This window comes from Dendrobates tinctorius, unplaced genomic scaffold (genome assembly GCF_039654945.1).
Source record: "Dendrobates tinctorius isolate UK_male_01 unplaced genomic scaffold, ASM3965494v1 ptg000104l, whole genome shotgun sequence".
Taxonomy (NCBI): Eukaryota; Metazoa; Chordata; class Amphibia; order Anura; family Dendrobatidae; genus Dendrobates; species Dendrobates tinctorius.
In genome coordinates this window covers 2,882,705-2,892,637 of record NW_027361772.1, presented here as the reverse complement: position 1 = coordinate 2,892,637, position 9,933 = coordinate 2,882,705, and positions in this window count along the sequence as shown.

The following is a 9,933-nucleotide window of genomic DNA, read 5'->3' as shown; positions in this document are numbered from 1 at the left end:
TTGTGTCTCCTGACTGTCTGACCGCCTGCATTATGATACAGGAAAGATATATATCTGGATTATGTCATTTTTCAGAGGCTTTAATAATACAAAAAAATCTCTAAGTGACAGACGAGAAGAATGACGAGAATAGTTTCTAATACACTACGACTTTCATTAAACCACAGTAGTAATTCAGATGCTTACATAAGGAGAATTTACCCCTCCATAAAGAGTATTGTCCCCCTATGCAGGCATAGTATTGGTACCTATCCACACAGTGCAGAAAGAAGCCACAGTGTAAATTGACATGTGGTGCGGATTATAAATCTACACAGGTCAAGTTATTCTGCAGAGCTGCAATGCACAGACAGTAATCTTCAGCATATCCGCAGCATTTCTGCAACTAAACCTTTCCAATTTGGAGCAGATTTTGTCGTTGCAGAAAGTCTGCAGCGTTTCAGTCTGTGTGGGTGTACCCAAAGCCAAAAGGGATTTATATAGAATGGTTTGCTACTTTCTCCTAAGGTCTTACATTATAATGTCACTGGTGATCCCTATATAACCTGTGCACTATATACAGAGCACCTGTGTATAATTTCACTGGTGATCCCCGTATTACCTGTACACTGACACTATATACAGAGCTCCTGTGCATAATGTCACTGGTGATTACTGTATTACCTGTACATTATACACTATATACAGAGCTCCTGTGTATAATATAATTGGTGATCACTGTATTACAGGTACACTGACACTATATACAGAGCTTCTGTGTATGTCACTGGTGATCACTGTATTACCTGTACACTGACACTATACACACAGCTTCTGTGTATAATGTCACTGGTGATCACTGTATTACCTGTACACTGACACTATATACAGAGCTCTTGTGTATAATGTCACTGGTGATCCCTGCATTACCTTTACACTGACACTATATACAGAGCTCCTGTGTATAATGTCATTGGCGATCACTGTATTACCTGTACACTGACACTATATACAGAGCTCCTGTATATAATGTCACTGGTGATCACTATTACCTGTACACTGACACTATATACAGAGCTTCTGTGCATAATGTCACCAGTGATCTCTGTATTATATGTACATGCATGGGTTGGAAAGAGGTTACATGTCTCAGTGGGGTCCACCGCCAAGTTTATTGTTCACCCTTTCCTAATCCAGGAGTATCGGGCCCTTTTATTTTTTTTTAAAGATTGTGGGATGCATTTTTATCTACGTAATGATGCGACTATGTAGTCCCTAAATGTGGTGGACAGGTGAGGCCCTATAGGAAAAAGCATGTCATCGGGGACCCCCACTTCACGTGCTGCTGGACTTGTAGCTAATAGCTTTCTTGTGGGATTATTCTCATTTTCTTAGTTTCCACAGATGAGCACCAGAAAGGAACATGTCTCGTGTTTGGCCGATGCAGACAGAATCTGGCACAGAAGCAGCCACTTTCCTGGCGATAGTCACGGCGACGGCCACTGATGACACGCAGCTGAACCAGAAAGGCAAAGTTGACAGGCAGTGACATTGCCATTCATTCATAGCAGTGCATGAGTGTACAGGAATGTAGTCACTGTATGGAAAATGGCCATGTCTTCCTATGATGAGTATAATTTATGGAGCAGCAATGATGAACATCTGGAAACGGTTCAGAGAACACGGAATGAGAAATATCCTCACATTCTATGAGATCGAATGCAGCTCTCCAGCCTGTAGCTGCTGTCGCCATCTAGTGGACACTTCCGGAACATCCTTTCAGGGGTTGTTGGCTTTCCTTGTGGGAGATCCGGTGTAGGGCAATGCTCCCTGGGGGGGGATGCAAATTAGCTTCCCTTTTTGGGAACTGCTAATTTGCAAAAACAACATGCGAAACTGAATGTACTGTTGATTATTCTGGTAGCCCCATTAAGTGTTCTCATGAACATTTTGGATTTGAATTCACTTTCTTTGTATCGATTATGAATTATTTAAGACCTTACCAGTGGTCGAGCATTTAGCGGACATCGTCAGGGGACGCTGAGAGCTGTAGTCTTTCTGGAAATCAATATGATTGAGATCGCTGTAACTGTATAACATTGGGCGAACCTCCTACTACTTTAGGTATAGGCGCTATTTTACATCGTTTTAAAGGGAATCTGTCAACAGGTTTTCGCTATGGAATCTGAGGACAGCATGAGGAAGGGGCTGAGACACTGATTTCAGCGATGTATCACCTATTAGGGTTCTTTCACACATCAGTGTCTTCGGTATGCGTGGTGACAGTTTTCACACATAGAGACACAGGTAGACCCATTCAAGTGACTGGGTCTGCGCACATGTCAATGTGTTTCCACAGAGCGTGGGACAGAAAGTCAGACAGGTGAGGGATATGGTTGTTTTTTTTTTAATTTTTGTTTTATTACAGGAGACCATGGCCTCAATGGAATGGGCGTTAGTTGAGTATAACGGTGTTTGATATTTCTAAATTTAAAAGTAAAATTGTGTTTTGTTTTAATTTCAAATAAAGGACTTTATTCTGGCTATGTTTATTTACAATACAACTATAGGATTAGTGATGGAGAGATTTCTTATAGACACCTCTCCATTACTAACCTGTGGTCTTGATGGGACCGGACGATACAAAGGTGACATCAACCCCATAAATATAAACCCCACTTGCCACCGTTACAGGGCAAGTGGGAAGAGCAGGGCAATCTCTAATCGATGCGCCTTTTCTGGGCTTGCTGCAGGCTGCTGTTTTTAGGCTGGGGAGGCACTATCCATGGCCCCTTACCAGCCTGAGAATACTAGTCCTCCTGTCTGTTTAGCTTGACTTGTTGTCAAAATTGGGGGGAACCCAAGTCATTTTTTAAAATAATTTAAAAAAAAAAAGACTTGGGTGACCTCTCTATTCCCAATAACCAGCCTTGCTAAAGCTGACAGCTGAAGGTTGTAACCCACATCTGTCAGTTTTGCCTGGCTCGTTATCAAAAACACAGGACAACCACACCATTTTATTTATAAAGCATGCGCCTGCTGACGAATGCTTCAATCAGCCGCTGGTTGCTCTCGCTGTTATCAGCTGAATACAACTCTCCAACATTGCCCCTGCTCACGCTGATCACAGCTCGAGCAGTGGACAATGATGTGAGCTATCTTCAGCACTCAGGACAGGGGAACAGCACCGCTTACTCCCAGGCATTGGTAAATGTGATACTGATGTGGCACATGAGCGCCACATCAGTATGAATCACATGTACACATGGACATGGATATCTCTGGTACAGGTTTTTCCAGTACTGGAAATATCAGGACATGTGAAAGAGCCCTTTGACTGTGTGCTGTTGTTTCAATACGAGTGTTTTATCAGCATGAGATTATCACTGCCCCATCTGGTACCCCCATGAGCCCTGGTCCAACCAGGCTCCCAGCACTGATAAGCAGATTACTATCAATATAAAATGTACATAGAAAGCTGTGGTGGGGGCGGGATCAGGTTTCTGTTAATAAACAATGTATGCAGAAAGCGGTGATGTGGGCAGCTTTCTGAGCTCTGCTACATCTAAGAACTCTGACTGTATCACAACTGACTAAACTAAGTGATACATCGCTGGAATCAGTGCCTCGGCCCCTACATTATACTGCTCTCAAATGAGCAAGAACCTGATAAAAGATTTCCTTTAAATATGTGACAGAATTGAACATTATAGTCAAGACTGAATATATGGCTGCAGTACCTCCGAATCGCCTCTAGGTGGTGATCTGAGCTTCAACAAATCTTGGCAATGATGGTCTCCAGGTAATGACACACATGGCGGCATCTCGCAATCTGACCAATATCATTGTGCTCCACATACATACACACTATGGATTCCTATACAGTGCTCATATGCGGCAAGGCCTCTGACATCCAAAAGTCACAAATTCTGACGTACAGTAGTTTTGCACAAAAATTTGTGATTTTCTTTGCAAATTGACGCTGCTCTTGCCATTCTTCAAAAGGGAGCGCAGTTAGTTATACAAAGAAGGTTTCATCCAGATTTGTGAATTGCAGCTTTTTTAAATAAAAGTTGCAGAATAGCTCCAGTAATGTGGCGGCATAAAAAGTAAAGTGACTTTTCTAGACAGAAGTTTATTGTATTGTGGTATAGCGACTTATAAAAGTAGCGGCTCAACTTTCTAGCTAATCAAGTAAAAAGTACGATAACTAAAAGGGGTTGTTTTCGAGACGGCATTCGGTCACAATCACAAACAAGTGATCAATAATGTTCCTTTAAGTTAGCATCTAATTATCTGGGGGGGAAGTAACACATAAAAACTACTCAAAGCACACAAGTAAAAATGTATGAAAGGTTTTTTCCTAGTGTGTGCGTATCCACTCAAAAATAAAAGTCTCCAAAATCTAAAAAAAAAAGCTTGAAAAATACTTTCTATTTGCTGCTTTTAATTTAAGGATTTTTTTTTAGTATCTCTATTTTCCAGGATATGAAAAACGCCTGGTGGATAAAAAAAAAGAAAGTGCATGTCATTCCGTTGATGGAGCTCCTGGTGCTGTCTAATCAAAAGGCTCTAAAAAAAAAAAAAAAAAAAAAAAAAAAAGAAAAGAAAAAAAAGCTTAAAAAACTCCTTAAAACCGCTTCAGGTAGGGCTTCAGGAAATGAAAAACTCCCTCAAAAAGGAGAATTTCCTGAACCTTTCTGCTTGAAAAACTCATCATGTTGGCCACCTAAGAAAATAAAAAAACCCTCTGCAGATGCTGCATTTTCCCAGGCGAAGACACTTCAGGAAAATGCTGTGCGAACGGTGTCCTGAAGCAGTTTTACTGTCAGTTTTGCGCTGGCTAAGTCGCTGGTGTCCTTTATACTGTGAAGTATAGACATCGGGCGGATTCCTAGCGGCCGTCCGAAGAATGAGCATTTCACAACATTTGACACCTTCAGGTTATGTGCCCACGTATGCAGAAAATTTCTGCTTCAAAACTGGACACCTTCCCAGAAAACGCGCGTTTTATTTCCGTGCGTTTTTTGCTTAAAAACCCCGTGTTTTTGATGCTTTTTTTTCCCGTGCGTTTTCTGACTCATAGAAAATAGCAAAAACGCAGACTTTTCTGCAAAATTAATGAGCATGCTGCGTTTTTGACCGCTAAGTGTTTTTTGCGCGGAAAAAAACGCAGCAGTGTGCACAAAACGTGCAGAAATCATTTAAAATGAATGGGATGCTTCTTTAATGTGTTTTTGAAGCGTTTTGACCGGGACAAACGCTTAAAAAACGCTTACATGGGCACACAGCCTCAGAGTTCCTGAACTGTCAAGCAGTTGAAAGAGGTGACAAAAGTCGAAACATGCACAGCAAGGTCGGTTTGACATTGCTATGCTCTATGCCCATTTCATAGGGCGTTTTTTGAGGCTGATTCCAGGCAGAATTCTGTCTTCCTATTCTGCCTTCTCGTTGTCAGCAGTATTGGGATTTCGCTTCAGTGTCAGTCGGTACCAGCACTGCGATTTCGGCTTTTCCTATTACTGCCGCTTCATCCCTCCTGGCCTTTAAATTCATAGAATCCATAATCACACAGAATCCATCCTCAGGACTCTCTTACACACAGGAGACCGGATATCACATAGTTGGGGCTAATCCTAGGATCTGTTTGATTGTAAAACAAGAGCCAGTGTAGAAAATTGGATTATATAGGACACTGTGTGAAACCAATAAAAGTCCCCCACAATCCAAACACCACATTCCCTTCTGAGACTTCTCTCATGCTGCACCACTTCTCTGGAATGCGCTAGACAAATTCTCAACATCTACACTTGTAAGTGTGCCCAAATAATGCATCATTTTAGACAGGCCAATCCTATAGACTAATTAACTCCTCTCCATTGTCGATGTCTGATACCCCAGAGCAATTTCAGCCCTTTCGTTGGGTGTCGTGTATGTACAGTTGTGGCCAAAAGTATTGACACCCCTGCAATTCTGTCAGATAATACTCAGTTTCTTCCTGAAAATGATTGCAAACACAAATTCTTTGGTATTATTATCTTTATTTAATTTGTCTTAAATGAAAAAACACAAAAAGAATTGTCCTAAAGCCAAAATGGATATAATTCCACACCAAACATAAAAAAAAAAAAAAGAGGGTGGACAAAAGTATTGGCACTGTTCGAAAAGTCATGTGATGCTTCTCTAATTTGTGTAATTAACAGCACCTGTAACTTACCTGTAGCACCTAACAGGTGTTGGCAATAACTAAATCACACTTGCAGCCAGTTGACATGGATTAAAGTTGACTCAACCTCTGTCCTGTGTCCTTGTGTGCACCACATTGAGCATGGAGAAAAGAAAGAAGACCAAAGAACTGTCTGAGAACTTGAGAAACCAAATTGTGAGGAAGCATGAGCAATCTCAAGGCTACAAGTCCATCTCCAAAGACCTGAATGTTCCTGTATCCGTCGGCATCTGAATGAAAAGGGACTGTATGCTAGGAGACCCAGGAAGACCCCACTTCTTACCCCGAGACATAAAAAAAGCCAGGCTGGAGTTAGCCAAAACTTACCTGAAAAAGCCTAAAACGTTTTGGAAGAATGTTCTCTGGTCATATGAGACAAAAGTAGAGCTTTTTGGGCAAAGGCATCAACACAGAGTTTACAGGAGAAAAAAAGAGGCATTCAAAGAAAAGAACACGGTCCCTACAGTCAAACATGGCGGAGGTTCCCTGATGTTTTGGGGTTGCTTTGCTGCCTCTGGCACTGGACTGCTTGACCATGTGCATGGCATTATGAAGTTTGAAGACTATCAACAAATTTTGCAGCATAATGTAGGGCCCAGTGTGAGAAAGCTGGGTCTCCCTCAGAGGTCATAGGTCTTCCAGCAGGACAATGACCCAAAACACACTTCAAAAAGCACTAGAAAATGGAGACTTTTAAGGTGGCCAGCAATGAGTCCAGACCTGAATCCCATAGAACACCTGTGGAGAGATCTAAAAATGGCAGTTTGGAGAAGGCACCCTTCAAATATCAGGGACCTGGAGCAGTTTGCCAAAGAAGAATGGTCTAAAATTCCAGCAGAGCATTGTAAGAAACTCATTGATGGTTACCGGAAGCGGTTGGTCGCAGTTATTTTGGGTAAAGGTTGTGCAACCAAGTATTAGGCTGAGGGTGCCAATACTTTTGTCTGGCCCATTTTTGGAGTTTTGTGTGAAATGATCAGTTTTGCTTTTTGCTTCATTCTCTTTTGTGTTTTTTCATTTAAGACAAAATAAATGAAGATAATACCAAAGAATTTGTGTTTGCAATCATTTTCAGAAAGAAACTGAGTATTAGCTGACAGAATTGCAGGGGTGTCAATACTTTTGGCCACAACTGTATAACTAAATGGGTTTATGAATCTGATAACTGTAGATGAATTAAGTCAAAATCATCCTGACAGACCTAAAAAAAAAAAACCCAAACGACAACACACTGTCTTCATGTATTAAGGTAGAACAGGAAGGACATAATTTTGTCTTTAGAATAATGTGAATGAGGTGGAGCCGTAATATCGGACACGACTCCATCTTGCTGGTAGGAGACGCTCCTATTAAGATAACAATACAGCCGCCCGATAAAGGTCACACACGACACTCGTGTTCTTGCTCCTCGGTGTTTTGTAAATTTCCCTTTCGTATTATCACAACGAATGTTTTTCACCGAATGTTGGATCCCTTTTGGAATGCAAACTGGGAGCTTCCCCAACACCGTCCCCTCCAAGTACTGGATGTCTGGAAGGACTTGGCGGCTCTACCCCTGGAGACGTTCACGGTCTGAAATGTTTTCAATCTACTGATTTCATCACCACGGCAGATTATGGAACAACTACAATGCTCATGTATCCAGAACATGGATAAGGAGATGAATTGTGGCACTGGCCAGTTAAAATCAACCAAACTTTAATTAATGTAAGGCGGGGGGGGGGCGCAATTCATTTTCTGTAGGGGGCTATATGACTTTTATGGAGAATTAAACCAATTGGCCGAAATTAATTCTGCTCAATATTAATTTTACCCAGGTCTGTTTAAAGAGCGTTAAAAGGAATCTGTCAATAAGTTTTAACCTGAGAGCATCGTAATATAGAAGTAGAGACCTTGATTTCAGTCATGTGTCACTTATTGGGCTGTTTTGTGGTTTCAGTTCACTCGGTTTTTTTCCAGCAGGTTATGACTACAGGACAACTGGCCTCATGCCTCCTAGTCCACCCCTGTCCTAGCACTAATTAGCAGCTCTCTCTCACTAGACAGTGTATTCAGTAAGCAGCCAATCAGGGGTGTGGGCGGGGCTATACACAGCTCAGCATTCCAAGCTCTGCTGCAGCAGAGAAAACTGGGATTATATCACAAACTACTGCACCCAGTAAACTAAGTCATACATTGCTGGAATCAGGGTCTCTGTCTCTACATGTGCTACAGTCACAATTATGTAGAAGATATGGTATTTTGCTTCTTCGCTGTAGTTTAATGCCCTTAGAATAAAGGGGCATGTGTGAATATAGAGTAAACCCTCATACAGTTGTGGCCAAAAGTATTGACACCCCTGCAATTCTGTCAGATAATACTCAGTTTCTTCCTGAAAATGATTGCAAACACAAATTCTTTGGTATTATTGTCTTCATTTAATTTGTCTTAAATGAAAAAACACAAAAGAGAATGAAGCAAAAAGCAAAACATTGATCATTTCACACAAAACTCCAAAAATGGGCCAGACAAAAGTATTGGCACCCTCAGCCCAATACTTGGTTGCACAACCTTTAGCCAAAATAACTGCGACCAACCGCTTCCGTTAACCATCAATGAGTTTCTTACAATGCTCTGCTGGAATTTTAGACCATTCTTCTTTGGCAAACTGCTCCAGGTCCCTGATATTTTTAGATCTCTCCACAGGTGTTCTATGGGATTCAGGTCTGGACTCATTGCTGGCCACCTTAGAAGTCTCCAGTGCTTTCTCGCAAACCATTTTTTAGTGCTTTTTGAAGTGTGCTTTGGGTCATTGTCCTGCTGGAAGACCCATGACCTCTGAGGGAGACCCAGCTTTCTCACACTGGGCCCCACATTATGCTGCAAAATTTGTTGGTAGTCTTCAGACTTCATAAGCCATGCACACGGTCAAGCAGTCCAGTGCCAGAGGCAGCAAAGCAACCCCAAAACATCAGGGAACCTCCACCATGTTTAACTGTAGGGACCGTGTTCTTTTCTTTGAATGCCTCTTTTTTTCTCCTGTAAACTCTATGTTGATGCCTTTGCCCAAAAAGCTCTACTTTTGTCTCATCTGACCAGAGAACATTCTTCCAAAACGTTTTAGGCTTTTTCAGGTAAGTTTTGGCAAACTCCAGCCTCGCTTTTTTTATGTCTCGGGGTAAGAAAAGCGGGGTCTTCCTGGGGCTCCTACCATACACAGTCCCTTTTCATTCAGACGCCGACGGATAGTACGGGTTGACACTGTTGTACCCTCGGACTGCAGGGCAGCTTGAACTTGTTTGGATGTTAATCGAGGTTCTTTATCCAACATCCGCACAATCTTGCGTTGAAATCTCTTGTCAATTTTTCTTTTCCGTCCACATCTAGGGAGGTTAGCCACAGTGCCATGGGCTTTAAACTTCTTGATGACACTGCGCACGGTAGACACAGGAACATTCAGGTCTTTGGAGATGGACTTGTGGCCTTGAGATTGCTCATGCTTCCTCACATTTTGGTTTCTCAAGTCCTCAGACAGTTCTTTGGTCTTCTTTCTTTTCTCCATGCTCAATGTGGTACACACAAGGACACAGGACAGAGGTTGAGTCAACTTTAATCCATGTCAACTGGCTGCAAGTGTGATTTAGTTATTGCCAACACTTGTTAGGTGCCACAGGTAAGTTACAGGTGCTGTTAATTACACAAATTAGAGAAGCATAACATGATTTTTCGAACAGTGCCAATACTTTTGT